Source organism: Poeciliopsis prolifica, unplaced genomic scaffold, assembly GCF_027474105.1.
Source record: "Poeciliopsis prolifica strain line A6 unplaced genomic scaffold, Auburn_PproV2 SCAFFOLD066, whole genome shotgun sequence".
Lineage (NCBI taxonomy): Eukaryota > Metazoa > Chordata > Actinopteri > Cyprinodontiformes > Poeciliidae > Poeciliopsis > Poeciliopsis prolifica.
The window spans coordinates 334,463-353,791 of NW_026562441.1; the positions used below are offsets into that span (position 1 = coordinate 334,463).

Here is a 19,329-nt window from a genome sequence, read left to right on the forward strand (position 1 = left end):
AATCACCATTTTGTTAGGATTCAAAATAGAAATAAAGATAAAACAAAAAGGAGATGGAAAATTATGTAAAAAATAAAAAAGCTGAAATATTCCAACTAATGACAAAAAAACATCTGATCTAAAAGTACATTACTAATACTTACTTTTGTCGTCATTTTTTGTGGAAACTAAATGCAAATATTACAGGAATAAACAAAAAACTCATTGGTTTGCTATATACGAAGTAAAAGATATGAACTGTTTTATTTTTTTTTTACTGTTAGCCAAAGTTAAACCAAAAATGTTTTTATGTCACTTTTCGACAGACTTAATCATAACGTGATATAACAGGATTTAAATTAAAGCAGAAAGATGTTTTATTAAAACAAAACAATTTTATTTTAAAACCAACAAAAAATGTTTTTATTTTAAAACCAACACAAAATGTTTTTATTAAAACCAACACAAAATGTTTTTATTTTAAAACCAACACAAAATGTTTTTATTTTAAAACCAACACAAAATGTTTTTATTTTAAAACCAACACAAAATGTTTTTATTTTAAAACCAACACAAAATGTTTTTATTTTAAAACCAACACAAAATGTTTTTATTTTAAAACCAACACAAAATGTGCTTCACTGACAGGAAGTTTGATTCACTCATGTTAGAGTTAATGATAAAATGACATCATTTCCATGAACGTAATAAAGTTAGGACTAAGAAAACGTTTCTTATCAGTTTGGATCAGAGCATTAATTAAAGCAGTAGCTGCATATTTTTACTTCTGTACAATAAAGAAATTATTCATAATAACCAAAAACAATTCTGCAGAATTAGATTTGAAATTCAAAGCTGTTGGGTTTCTGTTATCATGTGAGGCACAAAATATAGATTTAATAAGAAGTTTTTACAAAATTGTACATATTGACGGTAATTAGCTTCTAGTCTTTACAGTTTATTTAGTTTGAGAAACGATAATGTGTAAACAGGAAGCCATAAAAACTGTCATAAACTAAAACAGTTTGATTTGATCAGATGCTGCAAGTTGCAGGTTTTCTAGATTTTTTTAATCATCTGTAAAAAAAAATTAAAATTAATAAAAAACTAACATTTCATCGTCAAAACAGTTCAAGCTAACTTTGGTTTAGCTTTGAGTTCAGCTTGTTTCAAGTAAGCAGGGAAGAGAGAGAAACCTTGAAAGACCTTCTGCTGATTGTGGTGGAAGGACATCCAGTCTCACTCAGTGTGAATGTTCTGGTGCTATGAGGAAGAGGAGGAAGAGCAGAAGGAGAAAGAGGAGAAAGGGAGAACCGAGGAGGCTGGTGGAGAAGTTAGGAGCTGATCGGACCAGGCCGGATCGTCAAGGTTTTTTCCACAAACGGGTCGCTGGAGCAAACGGCTACAAAAGGAGAAAATGCAACAAAAGAGAGATAAATATGTTTCTAAACAAAATTATTTAAACTCAAAAATCTTCCAGAAAAAAACAAGCAAAAATGTATTTTTACAAGTGATTCATAAGTCAAACATAAAAACTAATTTTTCAAAGTAAAAGGTCAAAATTTTACTTAAAAAATACAAAAAAGCAGCTAAAGTCCAGAAAAGATGATTGTTGGGGTTTTTCCATGTTGCAGAGTGTGGATGAGCGCCACCTACTGGCCGAAGTTTCATCAACTGAAACCCACTCAGCAGTGCAACGTGTTACTTCCTCATTATGAAATAAAGTGTCTGAAATTCAAATGGAGCCAAAAATATTTGAACATAAAACTTTCACACACAAAGTTTTTCATTTATGTCACATTTTCCTTTTGCTTGCAGATAAAATGATATCAAACTTAATATTTAAAACTGCACTTTAATTAGTTATTTTAATTTTCAAATATTATAGATAAATATGATATTTAAGCCTAATTTCTAACAATATGTTGAATTGATGTGGAACTAACCTTAAAGTTTTTATTTTCCATTTTTAGTGGAGCTTCTGCTCCTTTTGTTTCCAAATTAAAACAAAAGTTTTAAATCCTTTAAAGTTGTTCTAATACTGAAGCTACCGGGAAACTTTGATACTTTAGAAAAGAATCAACATATTTTTTCCACCGAAATAGTTTTTATAGCACCTGTTGATTGTATTTGTGTATTATTTAAATGAGCTTACATGGATTGTTGTTGTTGTTTCCGTTCTGTTGCTGCGTCTCCTCGACTGCGTCGAAGAACAAGTTGTTGCTGCTCATCTGGTTGGATTTCTTCTCTTCCTGGTCGCCTCCCGATAACGAGCTGCGGCTGGAGGAAGGAGGAGGACGAAGGTCCCTGCGGTCGTTTGCTTCTGGTGGATCCTGAAGAGCTGCAGGAAAGGAGTAAATGTCTGAATTCACCAAACCTGGATCTGGATCATCAAATGTTACCTTGAAGGGGAAAAATTGTGCAAAACTCACTTTTCACGTTTCCATTTAGTTTCTACTGCTTCCAAAATCAGTCTGAACTCTTTTCACGCAAGAAATTAATGGATTTTGGTGTCTGGAAAACAAGTTCTTTCAAAAACCCCTGGTTGTTAGGTCACTCTGTGCCGTTACTGAGCTGGATTTACCAACGTTTGCGCTGTACAATGGCTGCTGGAAAGAACTAGTGATTTGTTGTTGACTCAGCATCCATTTCTTCTTCCTCAGGCTCACAGATGTGCGGTTGTGCAAATGTGTATCTGTTTGCAGCCATTTTCAGTTTATTCTGATTCTGAAAGGAGCTAAAATAGGCAGAATCTAATTATGCATCCTTGATGAGGTTAGGGTTGATCGATTGATGATACGAAACATGTTTATTAAATTTTTGCTCAAAATAATTCTGAAGTAATGAGATTTTAGTCTGGTTAGTTCTGCATAGTTTGATCTCCTTTCAGGATGAGCTGCTTCAGAGGCTCATGTGGCTTTAAATCCAAATAAGCTGCTGTTGGTCACGTTTACGCTGGCACGTCAAAATAGCTGCAAATAGATGCGTAATTATACAACCATATATCTTTGAAAAGCAGAAGTGGAGCCTGATGTGCAACCAACAAGAATACAGCAAGACAAAGCTCTTGTGTTTTGTAGCAGTCATTGCACGGCAGCAAAACCAGCTGACAGAATATGCTGGAGCTCCATGTGGGGCGCAGTGTGACTGAACAATTGGGAGATTTTTGGAACCGTTCATTTTCCAAACACCAAAAATCATCTGGGTTTCTGTTTGGGATGTTTTTAGAAGCAATGGAAACCCAGATGGAAAAATTTTCATTTTGAATAATCTGTGCCTTTAAACACGCAGGTATTTGCTGAAAATCCTGCTATTTAAATACTTTAGACTTCCAAACATTGGTACCGTTCTCTTCCCCGTCTGCGGTTTCCTCCGGCTGTGGGCCGGTGCCGTTGGGTACCGGTGTGGTGGACAGGTCATCAGAGATCACGTCTTTGTTAACCGGTTGGTCTGAGAAACAAACAAAAACAAACAAAAACATTGTTTCTCAGGTTGTTAGACTTTTAAAGACATTTAGATGGAGTTAGTTTGTTACCCAGGTCGTCCAGGTAAACCTGGCCGAAGGTGCCAGTTGGTTCGTAGACGTTGCTGGAGGCCGCAGGTCGCTGGAGGTCAAACGAGTACGTCTGGAAAAGATAAATAGCAATGAAAACATTTAAATGTTGATCGTTTTTCTTTAGGGAAACATGGATTTATTTGTTGTTTCTCACCCTGGACGCCCTGCGCAGCATGTAGAGGATGACACACGAACGACGATCACGATGATTATCAACACCAGCAGGATGTAAGCTGCCGAGAACAAAACGTTACGTCCTGACTGGCCTCATTTTACATTAAAACACAGAACAAATAAACAAATATCTTATTTGGATGGTTGGAAGTATTCACATTATGCTGAGTCAATTTGCCTTGTATTCTAGTGACCACTAGGGGGAGCTAGAAACTTAGCAACATGATAGAAACAAAACATCTGCAGTCAATAAGAACAGTTTTAATAGCATCTATTTTTAGTTTGGCTTGTTTTTAAAAACAGAATGATGATGAATCTCCCTGCAGGAATCATGATTATTCACCTCATAGTGAAAAACTGAGTTTAAAAAGAATAAGAGTGAAGATGAACTCAACAGATGAACTGGAGGAAAAAAAGTGAACTTACCCCAAGATGAACTGCTTGGAGACCCTGAAAGAAACACATTAGATTCAGTTTTTCTCTCAGGAGAAAATTGATTTAATGTTGGTTTCCTTTATTTGTGCCCAGATCCAGAACGCAGCAGCAGCGTTCTGGATCTGGCTCAGGGAGCCAGGGACCCAGTTCTGGATCCCTGCAGCTCAGAGAACACACTTTAAAAAACTATTAGTTTTATAAATCACTGAACGGCTTAAAGATCTGCTGCTGTCGTCACAGCAACCTCCCAGAACCAGCTCTGCATCCTCAGAACCAGAACCAAACACGGAGAAGCAGCATTCTGCTTCTCTGCTGTGGTTTGTTTTAGCTTGTGTTGTTTTAGCTCCTTATGTTTCCGAAACGGCAGAAAGCATTACAGAAACAGTAAATAAATGTATCTTACATTAACAATTTACTTCTGTGGATATTCACACAGTGAAACTGAACAAAAAAAAAGACGTGTCTTTATTCAGGAACAAATTGGAGCCGGTCATCATGAATCTCCCTCCTGAAAATGGCAGCTCAGTGGTGAAGATGTGTTTGTTTTTTGTCCTGTGGCCGTTAGCGTTCTGGTTTGGTGGATTAAACATGGCGCATCTGAACGTGTTACTGTGGCTGCTGGTGAGCAGTTAGACAGAAATCAGGCGTGTGAGACGCTGTGGTTTGATGCAGGAAGACAAAACGAGGCAGAGCGTGAACCTGCAGCCTGCATGAAGCTACCTGCTGCTGATGCTGCCGTCGCTGAGGAGGTCGACCTTTCGCTGGCTTCTGCTTTTGTTTCCTGCCAAAGAGGAAACAAAAAACTCCATCAGTTAACTCCATCTAACATTATATTTGGAAGCATGTGGTGTTTTGAAATGTTTCTCCTCTTGGATTTCTGAGAACCGGCTTTGTGTTTCTGAAGCTTTTCTTGTTCTGAGCTTTGCACTCCAACCCAAAATCACTTCCTGTCTGCTGTTTGTCTGGAGCGGCTTGATGAAGCTCACAGCTAAAACTGTTTATAAAAAACGTTTTATGTAACTTTACACAACAAGCAGCATCCAAATGACCACATCCGCATTTCATGTGAAGGTTTGGCCAAACTTTGTTCATTGATGCTGTTCATGTTGTCAATGATGAGTTGATACATCAATAATGGATCAGATGGAGGTCAGAGTTTGATCTTTTTTATTTACAGAAAGTTAAAAAAACTGAAAAAGTGTGTAAAACATTACAGATTGGATTCATTTATTAATCCTGAATAGAATATTTGTTTTGCCATAGAGTCGTAGATGCAGCTCCTGCAGCAGTCTGTCTTCCAGCATGTTTGTAGAAGCCTCTGACTGAAGAATGTTGTTCCTCAATGTAGCACAAGATGGAGAATTTCTAACACAGCAATTTTGCACTTTTAGTAAAAACAAAGCAATGAAGGAGGAAAATAAATCATGTAAATTCATGTCTATGTTTAACTTTAAGGCAAATTAAACAGATTTGTGCAGAAAATTGGAAAAAATTTCCAGTTGAAATGATTCAAATCATCAGAGCTTTTTAAAATCTAATAGAAAACATGTTTTATTTTTTAGAAAAAGTATTTGGTTCTGCTCTAGAACCAAATTATTCCATTAACCTCTGGCAGATTATTTTCTTATAATATGGGAAAATGTCTTGTTATAAGTGAAATAATCTGCCAGAGAGACTTGGTACTTTTTCATCAACAATAAGCAAACACCGACTTAAACTGAAAAGTCTCTAATGAGTTAATTTTCTCTAATTTGAATTGTACCAAGATATTTGCAGTAGAAACTGGACTGAAATCCTTGGTAAGATTTTGTGTTTTTACAGTGCAGATATCTGCAGCAGCACCAACACGGTTAAATCACATTAATAATGAACTATTGAAACATGCAGATTAACAGGTGACTGGGGTTCCTAATCCCCAGCAATAATCCACTGGTCTTCTGTTTCTGACTTTGATGAATGTTTTGGTTTGAGCTGCAGCCGCTGGATAAAACCACTGGGATTACTGGGGACTGTTACCGTGGTTACTGATGGTGAGGTTGGGCCCTGATGCACCGCGGGCGATGAAGTCGATGCTGATGAGGCGTTGTTCATCTCCTTCATGGTTCCGTTAATCTCCATCTCAGATGTCGGATTAAATAAATAATCTGTGGCTAATATAAAGGAGACAAAAAGTGAAGAATAATCTCAAATCTCTAATAATCCAGAGAAACAACATTCCTGCACTTTAAGTCAATAACATAAATACTTTAGTTCAGGTTCTGTATTGGAATTAGTTTGATCTTTAATTGAAAAGAATATTTTTTTAACTTTATTTAGGAAAAACAACACAAATGTGATCTGCAGTGACGCTCCGCTCCAAACTCCACACCAGTAGGTGGCGGTAAAGCACCAATTTCGTTGTTTGCCAACCACCAAAAAACATAGAAGAAGAAAAGGAAAGAGGAAAAAGTTGAAGAATCTGATTTATTTTTACCATTTGTCTTGACATCCAGGGTCGTGTTTGTGTCATTTCGTTGTGAGGGAGTTCCTGGAACTAAATACGATGCAGAAAACAATAAAATAAATATAAATAAACAGATAATAAAACTAGAACATTCTAAATTAAGATCAGTGATGGTGTAGAAATGGTCAGATTTATAAAACATTAAAAACAGAATTTAAGTTTGGAGATTTTATTCTAATGTTTAATAGGAAAAGCCTTTGGGACGGGAGTCTGTAAGTACCAGGATGTAAGAGTTTATGAGACAAGAAGTTAAATGTTAAAACAAATACAAATACATACTTTATCTGAAATTCATTAAACGAAGCAGAATAAGGTGAAAAAAATTGATGCTTGCAGCAACGATTGCGTCTCTTTGGAAGCAGTTTAACAGGTAGAACCTCAGTTACATTTAGTTTTAGGAGTATTTTTAATTTAACGTTAGTAACTTTATCACATATTACATTTCTTCTCTTACTTGAGTAAAATGTCTGGATTTTCTACCCACTGAATGAAAACAGCAGACCTGCAGTTTCTGTTTTCATTGACAGAAACTGATTTGGAAAAAGTTTCTTCAGTTTTTTTGTTATTTATTTGATTTATCATCATTTTGATCCATAAATGCCAAAAATTCCACTTAAGTTTATATTTTGGTCCGTCTGATGGTTTAATTTTTAAATATTAAATGACTGATGATTTGATCAGTTGCTCAATACTTGAGTCAACTTTTACCAAATACTTTTTACTCTTATTTTTGACAGTAGCTTGTTCACTGTGTGCTAAAAAAATAACCTTTAAATTTGAAAATGAGTTCAGTTTTGACCAACAGGGGCTGTGACCCAGAAAGAAACAAATATAGACTTTTCTAAATCGTTTAAATGTCAATCAGGCCTTTATGAAGCATTCATAAAACTTATGTAATTTTTTAAAGGCCTTTTAATAAATTAGCAAAATTATACAGTGAATTTTTCAGAACAAATCCCACCTTACAGAGTTTATGTTTTAAGAAAGAAAAGTCACAAACCAAATATAATTCTTCAGCATCTGTAGTTTTTACTTCTATTATTTGGTGTATTATGTATATAGAGCTCACATGATGTGGATAATAATATGTTTCATGATAAATCAAGTCAGTTTTTACCTGGAGTTGCAGGAGGTGTCGTCATTAGTGAAACAGCAGAAGCTGCTAGAACTGCAAACAAAGATAAATATTATAAAAGAAACATCTTTAAATCATAAAGTAACATAATGTGAGCAGCATGCAGTTCACTGATACAGATGACTGAGTTTTCTTTAAGCTGCAGCTGCTTTCAGATGTGTGAGAAAACAAACTGTTGGTGCAACACGAGAGCAAAGAGGTGATAAAAGTCTGAGAATAAAGAAAACATTCAGCTTCTCTGATCACATCTTGATTCTGCTCCATCTGCTGCAACACGGGATGATCAGAGCTCATAAAACCTTCAGCTGCACAGTTGCTAACATTTAGCATGAAAACTTTTAAACCAAAGCAACAAGAAGCAGCTGCAGCTGTCGTCACACTGAGATGTCAGATCACTGCTGATTCTCTGCATTTTGTTTAAACTTTTAGAACTGAAAACATGTTAGCATCACTTATCTAAGCATAACGTTGCTAAACTACAACCTAGCATTTAGCTTCAGGTTCTTTTGGTCTAATTTTAGTGCAACAATCTCATTAGTTTTGAAATAAGACAAAAATAACTTAAAATGACTTTTCAGCAAGATATAGGATCTTATTTAAAGTAAATTTCTGCATCTTTTCATTCTAATCATCAAATGAAGATTTTTCATTATAAGAATCCTAAACTATAATTAAATCTCAGTTTAAAGCTGCAGCCTAATCAGCAGGACCACAATAACACTGCATGTTCTTTATTTGATCATTTTAGCTCTGATTAAAATGAACTTTCAGTAAATTTGGACACACCTCATCATAAACCTGAGTTATTAATTCCTAAGCAGAAATATGCAAATATTACACTTGCACTGACATCACTTTGCATTTGAAAAAAAATAAAAGTTCATTTGGCGGAAACCTGAGCTCACTGCGGCGTTTGCTGGCTTTGCATTACTTCCTGCATGGGAGGCATCCACTAAATTAGCTTGTGGAAATTATGCAAATGCAGATTTATGACTAAGTTAAGGTTTTTCTGGTGAGTAAATAAACAGCTATGATGGCTAATTTATGTCCAGAAGCTGATTTTGAACAAACATTCTTGTAGCATTTGATAAAAACTTGTTTAATCATTTGATTAAACTGAACTGAAGAAGCAAAAGTTTTAAAGTAGTCGCCTCAGAGAGCATCTCTGTGTTTTCATCAGTAAAGATTTAAAACCGGAGCTGGGAGGAAAAGTCTGTTAGTAGTTGAAGTGAACTCACTCAGGAAGCAGAGCTGCACCAACAGCTTCATCATCTTGATTCAAACCGTCTCCCACTTGATTGGTTCTTCTTTTGACAACAAAAAGCTGTAATCATCAGCGAAGCAGCAGTAGTTTCCCTTTTTTATTGGAGTTATTTTGTTCCTTTTTCTTTTAAGCTCCTTCCTCAGTCCTCGACTTTTAGACCTGAAGCTCTAAAAGCGTCTCTTCCTTTCTCTGTCTGTTTCTCCCGCCCTCCCCCATCCTCTCTTCTCACCCGTTTTACTCGCCGTCGCCCTGTTTCACCTCGCAGAGTGTTTTTGTCGCATGTGTTAAACTTTGGGTTTGAAGAATTTAAATTTGGCCGGCGGGCTCTGAGGCCTGACTTCACAAAGTCTCTTTGCTCTGACGAGGAACTGTGGATAAAATGTGGATTATTTTTGGACCTTTTTATTATTTTTCATTGAGAATTTAGCCAATATCTGCAGAAAAGAGAAAAAATCTAATAAAAACACAACTTTATGTGCCTTAAATCTGTCACTCTTTGTATTTTTTCTTCCATCTTAACCTTTTCTTCCTCCCCTCTTTCTCCCACCTGTGTTTCTTAAGGAAAAACAAACATCACTCTGAATCTTCTTCTGTGTGCCACACTCGTTGAGCGTCTTTCTGTAAATCACTCTTGGTATTGCTCGGTTTTCAGGAACTGAGTCACCCGCCGCAGAGCGAGCTCCACATTCACACAGGATGCAGCAGTAGCTCTGCGTTCTCGCTGCTTCTGCGTCGACCCTTTTCAAGCTGCTTCCGACCTGCAACTCGCAGATGAACGTTAACTCTGCAGGTTTCTGCAGCTCTCCAGCCACTTTCACCTCCTCAATACATGTCAGCATGGAACAAATTCAATGCATTTTGGCATTTAGACGTAGTGAAAAGGTCAATACGTCTGAAGGTTAAATTGAGCATCAGAACGGGATAAGTGGGGGTTTGAGGCATTTTGTAGGCGGCCAGGCTGGTCTGACTAAAACAGAAACTGCTTTTGGGTTTTGGGTTTTCACCATCCGTGCCATCTCTCCACGCCTGAAATAGAGAAAGAGTCAAGCAAGGCACAGTTTGTGGATTGAAAGGTATTGCTGATGTCACAGGAGAATTAAATGAGATATGAGAAAAAAATGCCCAGACAACCAAGAAGTGCAGAAAACTTTCTCTGAGGTCATAATATGTTCACTAAAATCAGACGATCAATGAGTGAAACCGCGTCACCTGGTAGAAGAGGCTGGAAATCCAGATCCATCCTGCGATATATGCAGAGCTGCAGGTATAGAAATATGAAACACTGGAATGTTTAACCATAAAACAAACATTTTTCATATGGCAGAAGTGTAATTACAAGAAATTTAATTTAGAAATAACTTGGAATGTGTTGCAAAACAGCGTCTTGCCTAAAGAAGAGGGATGGAGCGGCCAAAATTCACATCCGGTGTACCGCAAGGTTTCACCTTCGGGCCCTTCATATTTAATATCTACATCGTGGCTCAGATTACAACAAATAACAGGATAAGTATAAATACTTAGCAAGTATTTCAGTCAAGTTTCTATCACTTGAAATAGGACAAAACAAATTTTAATCAAGATTTAGGAGCTGGTTCTGCTGACATTTTATTCACTATTAATTAAACTTTTCAATTATCTGGTTCTTTTTCATCAATATTACAGAATAATTGGCTTAAAGAAATCAATCAAGTTAATGTTGGTTTCATTTCTTAGGGCTCAAAAGCAGCTCTAACCAGTCTAGGTTCAAAGAAACTCGGTGTTTCAGCAGTTTTGCAGTTTTCTGGAAGTTTGTTCCAGATTTATGTTGCATAGAAGCTGAATGCTTTGGTTCTGGTTCTGGGGATGCATAGCAGAACCAGAACAAGCTCCTATGTATTACCAAGAAGTTACTTGTAAGTTAGTTTTCCTCATTTCAAGCATTTCAAGAATGTTTCACCTGAACTCAAATTAAAAACACTTGGTGAGATTTTGTGTTTGTGCCGTCGTTATGCAGATGATGAGCAGCTCTACATCACAGTGTCACCAGGTAACGATGAACTAGTAGAAACTTAGAAAAGATAAATGCATGGAGGCACCATAACTTCCTCCAGCTGAACAGAAACAAACTGAAGTTTTTTTTTTCTGACCTCTAATCTAGAACAAATTTTCAGAAAACTGAAAAACAGCCGAAACGAAGAGGATTTAAGCGGCTGAATCCTCTTCTGAATCCTGAATTTCATCCAGTTATAACGCCCAGACTGAGTGGTGTGCATGAGGAATATTCACTTCTGCCTCTCAAACTTCCACCAAGAGGTTTTAAATGCAAAAGGAAAGAAGTTTTAAGCTTTAATTATTCAATACCCTCAACTTCTCCTTCATGTCTTCTCCTTCAGTTGCTCTCTGAACGTCATAAAGGTCGTTCAAAGCTGAGCTGCACAGTTTAATGAATCACAGTTAGCATTATAGAAGAATCAGCAAAATGTGACAAAATAATATCGCTGATGTCTGCAGTTTTCACAATTAAATGATTTTCTGCGGTTTTATTTCAAATGTTAGTTTCTCAAAAACCAAAATATGACATTTTGAAATAGTGACAAATAAAAATGTTCACTATTGGTGTTTTCAAAAAACATGCAGTTTTGGCACCAAAAATTTGTTTTTTTGCATAAAAAATGTGTTTATAGTCTAAAGACATCGAGAAAAATCTAAAACATCTAAAATGTCCTCAAAAATACACAAAGAAAAACAAATACATAATAAATGTCAAAGGACCCAGAATATTTTGTTTATTTAAAGTTTATTACATAGTTGCATAATAAACATTATTTGGTTTATTTTAACACTATTTGTTTGTCATATTTAACGCGTCTTCATCAGGGTTACAGTTAACAAACAAAACCTGAACAAACAAAGTTTTTCTTCTTTATCATCATTATTTTCAGTCTTTCAGGCACAAATTTAAGATGGCAGGAAACAGACAGAGGCTGAATTTAGTGACAACAGCTCCTCTCTGTGGTGAAGGTTCGGTAGCTGAATGGAGAGAAGGAGAAGAAAATCATCAAAATTCAGCTGGGAACTGGAGGAAACTGGAGGGAACTGGAGGAAACTGGAGGGAACTGGAGGAAACTGGAGGAAACTGGAGGGAACTGGAGGAAACTGGAGAGAACTGGAGGGAACTGGAGGGAACTACTTCCTGTTTCACAGCAACACAGTTTCATCTTTCAGTTTTCTCCGCAAATATTTATAACTCAGTGTTTATTGCACTATAAAACTCAGTAAAAATCACAGTTTGAAGATTTTGTGTAAGTATGTTCAGAGTAAAGTAGAAACTCGAATATCTATATTAATATTTCAGTTACTGTTGTGCAGATTTTCCATTTTGAAAATCCCACATTTAGCCAATGAAGGACTTTCATTCACATGTGAATCAATGCATCATTTTTAATCAGGAAGTTGGGAAAACTTTATGAAGATTAGATCAGGACATGCATGGCCAGTAAGTTAAGAATATGAAACGCATAGAAACAGAATAAAGAATAAATTAATTTAAAATCTAATTAAAATAATTTGTATATATTTCTGTTAGCAGATCAAAAAGAGTTTACCTGTAGAGGAAACAGAGTCACTGTCAGATATGCCCCAAAGTTCTGTGTAATTGAAGTGATAAAAATGGGTAAAATCATAATCATCATAGAATTCATCGTCTGGCTGGGATGAAACAGCAACACCTGCAGACGTTGTAAAAGTTACAAGTTAAAATCATCCAGTTCTGCACAACTGCAGACTAAACTAAACATGCATGGCTGTAAACCTGCATGTTTTAGTTCTCACCCTGGATCAATTAACATTGACATTAACAGAAAGTAATAACTGTAGCAGGGACCAAAACTAAAACATGCAGGACTTTAATCAGAAAAGGAACCTGAGCTGATGCAGTGGCTGATGTGCTTCTAGTTTTCATTGTAACATTCTTTCTTCTTAAATGATCCTTTTCCTATTTCTCAGGTTGTTTGAGTTGATTTTGTTAGTTTCTGTGTTCCTTCGTTCCTTTTCTTTGATGACATCAGAATGTTTCAGAGTGGCCTACTCAAAGTCTGGAAAATGAAAATGCTGTGGCTTGACCTAAAGCAGAATTTGAAAAAGGCGTTTTGTTTTTCTCTGGCTCTCTGAGAATTGTGAAAGGCTTAAGGCATAAAAGCAGAACTCGGCGAAGGGAAGATACTTCAATACAAAACTGCATGTGGAAAAAAAATCACTTAAACTTTAAATGCAAATAAAAATCTGTGAAAATAATTTAGCAAAAAGATTTCTTTTTTTTCACCCGTATAAAATAATCTGAACTATTTTTCCAAACTCAGAAGCTGTTTTCCCTGTTTGTTACAAACTAACTTGGCTGGTTTGAGTCACTAATAATCCATTGATTCTTAACTCCACCATGTAATTCGACCCATTTTGTGTCAGCTGAGCTCAAATCCTAACAAAGAAACACTGGAACAGTAAATCAGCAGCAGCAGCTCTTCCATCAACCTCCTCGTACCAAAACAATGAAGCTACAAGGCAGAATAAAAACATTCAGACGCCTGAAAAAAACTCACCAAGAGCCGAGATCAGCAGAAAAACATAAAACGTTTCCATCGTCTCGTCCGGCTCACCGCGTCTCCTCAAACGCTCTCCTGACCGACTTTAAAGGTCACCAAACATGTGAAAACGAAACAAGGAATTAGTTCAAAACTCTAGTTATTGGTTTCCTGTAGAGTTTCAAAGTCTATAGATGCAACAGTTTCAGAGTCTATACATACCAAAGTGTAAAAGACAAAGAGCAGCACCCAGCTGACACGATGAAAGACGTTTCTCAAACTGATCTGAAAGATCCAGAATCCCATCAGAACAATGTCTGTCTTGGGGGGCGTTGGCTTGTTGGCTTGTGCACTGAGCTACCAAACAGCTGACAGGAAACAGAAATTATTGCTCTGAAGCAAAGAGAACATTCTGTACACATGTGGCTGATGTCACATGTGTGGCTACTATTGGCTAAATCTCTTTAAGTGAGATTCGCCACCTTTCTTTATGCTTTCTTTCTAAGTGACACTAAAAGTCTGAGGTTGTCTCACCAGTGAAGTGCTGCTGATGCAGATTCTGATTTATTCATATTTTCTTTCCGGTTTATGTAGCTGAATTGTATTTCTGAGGATTTCCAGACAACCACGACTCGCTGTGTTGGCGATTTGTCTGAAGGCAGAAGCAGAAGGTCTGTTGTTGAATATGGTTGGTGATTTTGTTCCACGGGTTGGATCTGATGTAGAAGAAAAATTCTGGAAGGATCTCATTTATTCAGCCAGTCCTCATATAATTATCCACACCTCCAAGCAGCTTGACTGAAAGGAAATGGTGCCTTGGCTCCGAGATCTTGTTTTTGTTGAAACACAGTTCTCTGTCTGCTCTGTGTGTGTCTGGCACGCTCTGCATATTGTCACCTTCCTCTTTCGATAACAGATTCCCGTTTCAGAGTGGCTAATGTCTATTTCTTCTTATAATTTGTCCTTAACTTTCCACCAAATCTTTACTCAAACCCTGTTCGTGGTGACGCTCTAAACCAGAAGGTGGGCCCAAATTTCATCTACCTATAGGGCCTCATACCAGGTTGAGGCGTATCTGAGATCAAGAGACACTTGAGACTCATGTTAGCCTTGAAAACAGGAAGTTATTTCTGGTTTACAAAGTATTAACCTCAAGGTTTTCTCTTACGCCTCCTTGAAAAGGTTATTTTTGCTCTATGGTCTATTCAAAACAAGCTCATTACCTATTTTGCACAAAATCATTGTCACTTTAAATCCAAATAAGCTCAACTTAAACTGCACTCGCACGTGAAAATGGCTGCAAACAGATGTACAATCATACATCCGTACATCTTTGAAAAGCAGAAGTGGAGCCTGCTGCACAATCAGCAAGAATGCAGCAAGTGGTTTCTGGATGGCAAAGGCAGCAACAAAACACTTGTCTTTTCCAGCAGCCATTGTACACAGCTGGAACTCAGCTTTGGTTGCTAGGTAACTGAGATTAAACTACTCAGTCGACGAATTTGGTGGAAACTGACAGAAACATTGTTTTGGATTTCAATACAGAGTTAAAATGCTTAACACAGTTTTTAGATCTTTATTTGTAAAAATGAAAGGAAATGGAATCCCAAAGTGTAGAGGAACATTTTTTACAGTTTATTTTCCCAACAGAATCAACCTTAGTAAATGGACAACATTGCATGGTAGAGGAAATACTGTCATTACTTGGATTATTTTAATACACTTTAGTCATTAAAACCATTTTCAACAAGGGACAAAACAATGAGGGTAAAATATTCTTTAACTCTGAAAATTAAAATTTTCAGGCTTTCATGCACAAATTTAAAATTATAGGAAGCAGGCAGAGGCTGTATTTGGTGACAACATCTCCTCTCTGTGGTGAGTGTTGAGCAGCTGAAAGGAGAAGAAGAAAACCAGTCAGCTGGAATCCAAAGTGTCATTAAAATCACAGTTTTAATGAGGAATCTGGTTGTCAGGAAATTACATTTTTTGCTTTAATCTAATTTGATTTTAAGTGCAAGTGAAACTGGATAATGTGTGTAGAAACTCCTCATGATTAGCTCTTGACTTTTTGCAGTAATAATCTTAAATCTTGATTCTTCAGCTATTTGTTACTTTGTTTGGGATTCTTTGGGACACTGTGGCTGGAAAACAGGCCCACATCATCAACCCTCCACTACCGTGCATTTGACTAATGAAGCGCTGATGCATCAAAATAACCACAGCAGGAGGTTCTGTGAGTTTCAGCAGAGCAGGTCAAGGTTACCTGAGGAGGGAAGGATGCTGGAGTCGTTTCCAGCTGGTGGTTCTAATGTTGCTTCACCGCTTCCAAAAATCTCGTCTCCAACATCTCCATCATCTTCATCATCTACAGAACTGTAGTCTTGTGAAAAGACGGCGACACCTACAGATAAAACGGCCCAAACAAACCATGCAAATGTTACCAGATTTACTTTTAAAGAAACTCAAGAACTCTTGTTGAAATGTCAGGAGATTAAAGGAAACGTTGCAGCAGAATGTTGGTTTATTTCATGTTTGTTTCTCTAGTATTTGTGGTTTTCAGCACCACTTCTTCACCTCCAGCTTCCTGCAGGAAGCAACCAGACACATCTGAGTGGTTTATTACCAAAACTACAGCTGCTGATGTTTCTGATCCACTGCCAGATAAACTCATCTCGCTCTTATTTTAACATCTCATTAAATCCTAAATCTAGCAGCTTGTTTATGAATAAACACAAAGTCAGACATAAAGCATAGAAAAGGTGTGAATATTTATTACAAAATCTGATAAAACAACAAACAATATCTTGTAGTTTATATACAGAGCTAATATGTTGTGCTCTTAAATGCTGAAATCACATTTTTGTTATTTGCACTCAGTTTAACTTTTACTGTAAATGAATTGAAGCTAGATCATTTTTTATTATTATTCTGAGCAGAAGGTGGTTTAATGAGCCACATATCAGTCAATCAGCTTTCACTCTTCTGAACCCACAACCCACAAACTATCTGCTGGTGATGTTTTCCATCAGAATCTATTTTTACCCGCGCATTTTTAAAAACTATAACATGTTCAGAATTAAGTAGTAATTTGTTACATTTCCTTGAGGAGCTTTTTTGAGGAAATGTGTTTCTAGGAGTATTTTTACTACTTTTTACCAAATACTTTTTCACTCTTGAGTCATTTCTTCAGCAGCTACTGTTTGCTTTTACTTGAGTAAAATTTGTTGAAATAGAGCTACTGTTACTTGAGAACAGCTTTTGGGAACTCCACCAGCGCCCGACTGCATTTCATGTTTATTCAGCTTAGTTAATATTCAACAAGATGAAGAGAATCCACATCGTCTCGTTGCAGACAGATTAATTCATGAAGCTTTTTCTCCACAGTGACAGAAACCACTGACTGTTGCCCCGGTAATATAAACAGTGAAATTAAACAACTCCTCCAACGGACAAATTTGTCAGTGGGCGGAAAAATGTCCAACTTCCTCCTGATGCGCTTGGATTTCCAGTTGCAGTGATTATAAGTCAGGAACTCTGTTCATGTGTACCAAGAGGTCTGGAGTTAATCTGTCAGAATTTCATGGTTTTCTAAAACGGAAATCCCCTGACATGTCAAAGAGTAACCCAAAAAAACATCCAGATCACGTCAGGCCTTTGGTAACGGCAGCGCTCATGAACAGTAACCAACAAAAGCACCATCTACAGGAGAGTTTCAAGGCCAGATCCTCTGCTGACCCAAAAACAAACACAACGCTCCGACTCACATTTATCAGCAAACATCTTGATGATCTCCACACTGCAAGCACTCGATCTTATCAAGCATTTGTGATCTACTTTCCAGGGCAAATGTCTTGAAATAAGACAAAACTAACTTATAGTAACTTTTAGCAACGTATCTGAGCTTGTTTTAAGCAAATGATTCCTTAATAATATCGATTAGAAATAAGATTCTAACAACAGAGAAATAAAATGTAAGAGGAAGTGGGACTCTTTTATCAAGATGAATAAAATATTGTGGTTTGTGTCGCGTTACATCTGACATAAAACTAACTGCATTTAAGGAAGAGAGCATTATGCCAAGAATGAAACACGGTGGTGGTGGTGTCATGCTCTGGGCTGCTTTGCTACTTCAGGACCTGAACGACTTCCAGTAACGGCTGGAACAAAACCAAAACATTGTTTTGGCACAAAGATCCAGTTGGTACACGTCCAAATGACTCAAACAAACGGAAGTTTCCGAGTGGCCTAGTCAAAGTCTGGACAAAGGCAGGTGATTCGTACCTAAATTTCTCCAGATATCTGTCAAAACACTCAAAATCTTGACAGCAACCAGTCAGATTAGTTCTTAACTGATCAGAATTTAAAAACAGTTTTTAGAGTTTTGCTTTAAATATTAAAGCAAATCTCTGAGTGGAAAATACTTTTTCACGACACTTTATGTGAATTATCAGCTCATTAACATGAAAAAACCAAGTTATTCTAAATCAGGGGTGTCCAAAGTGTGGTCAGAGGGCCATTTGAGGCCCTTTCAGTCATTTTTAGTGGCCGCTGGACACAATTTTATGAGATTTTTAATGACATATTTATATATTTAATAGAAAATGAGTGTTCTTTTTTTATTATTTTGATTTATTTTTGCTTTTATTTTAATGTCATAGTAAGTGGGGCCACAAATCTCCAGCAACATTTAAGACCAAAACAGACTCCGACAGTTAATGGCCTTTTGTTGATGGCAATAAACTAAAATTGATAATTTGACAAACAACTTTAGAAACTGTGCAGCTTTAGGATCCTGTTTTTGACCATTTCATTCAAAATATTACATGTTAATTTGTTGCTGAGCAGGAAAAAAGAAAATAATTAACAAGAAAACCATTTTGCATTTTTAAGTAAAAAAACAAATAAAGAAGAAGTGATTTTAATTTGGTGATTTTGGACATCACTGTCCAAAATAATGATTAAAAAAAGCATCTTTTTATATTTTTTCTGTTAGAAAAACAATTGTTCTCAATTTTCCTTCTTGTTTTCCATAAACTAGAGGTTTATTTGAATCATGTCATTAATTTTCCTCCAATTTTTAACTCCACCGTGTCGTTTACAACTGATGAAGCTCTGCCAGAGTAGCAGCAGCAGCAGCCACTTTCAGCTCCGCCCTCCAGAACCACAAGAATGAAACACGTGCCACTAAAGACGGAGTAAAGACTTTCAAACACCTGAAAGAAACTCACCGAGAGCCGAGATCAGCAGGAAAACCTGCATCGCCTTCATGGTCTGGTCTTCCTCTGCTGGTCGTCTCCAGCTGGCGGCGGGTGCAGCGGCGGGTGCAGCGGCGGGTGCAGCGCTCGGCTGCGTGGCTTTATGAGGAGTGATCAAACATTTCACAGTCAGCCGACGAAGTCAAACGTCAATACAGGAACTGGCTAACCGCAGCGTGAGGACCTCATCAGATGTGCATCATCTTGAGCCGACTGCCATGAAAAGTACTGCAAGTATGTGACTGATTTACTGCAGAACGTGTTGGAAAAGTTTTTATACTTCCTGAATTTTTAAACTGTTCAATCTGATACTTTACTGTGTTGAACACAAAGCAGTTGCATAATTTTAAGGTTTTATCCATTTGTGTCGACTCTGACTTCATCTGGGTGCCACGACTTTAAACAAGGTTATTACATATTTTCCAGACACAATCAAATAATTACATTTTACCTTCAGTTGTAGTAATAA

The 19,329-nt window shown here is 36.9% G+C and overlaps 1 long non-coding RNA gene and 1 pseudogene across 1 annotated transcript; both read right to left on the reverse strand.

The window, feature by feature from the left end:
- Positions 1-1,036: 1,036 nt before the first annotated feature.
- On the reverse strand, positions 1,037-9,239 carry LOC129351411 (uncharacterized; annotated as a pseudogene).
- Positions 9,240-12,482: 3,243 nt separating this feature from the next.
- LOC129351428 (uncharacterized) lies at positions 12,483-13,957 on the reverse strand. The gene is made up of 3 exons (XR_008604732.1): positions 13,825-13,957; positions 13,621-13,706; positions 12,483-12,753 (listed from the first exon to the last, which is right to left on the reverse strand). It is a non-coding gene; the product is annotated as an uncharacterized LOC129351428 (long non-coding RNA).
- Positions 13,958-19,329: the final 5,372 nt, after the last annotated feature.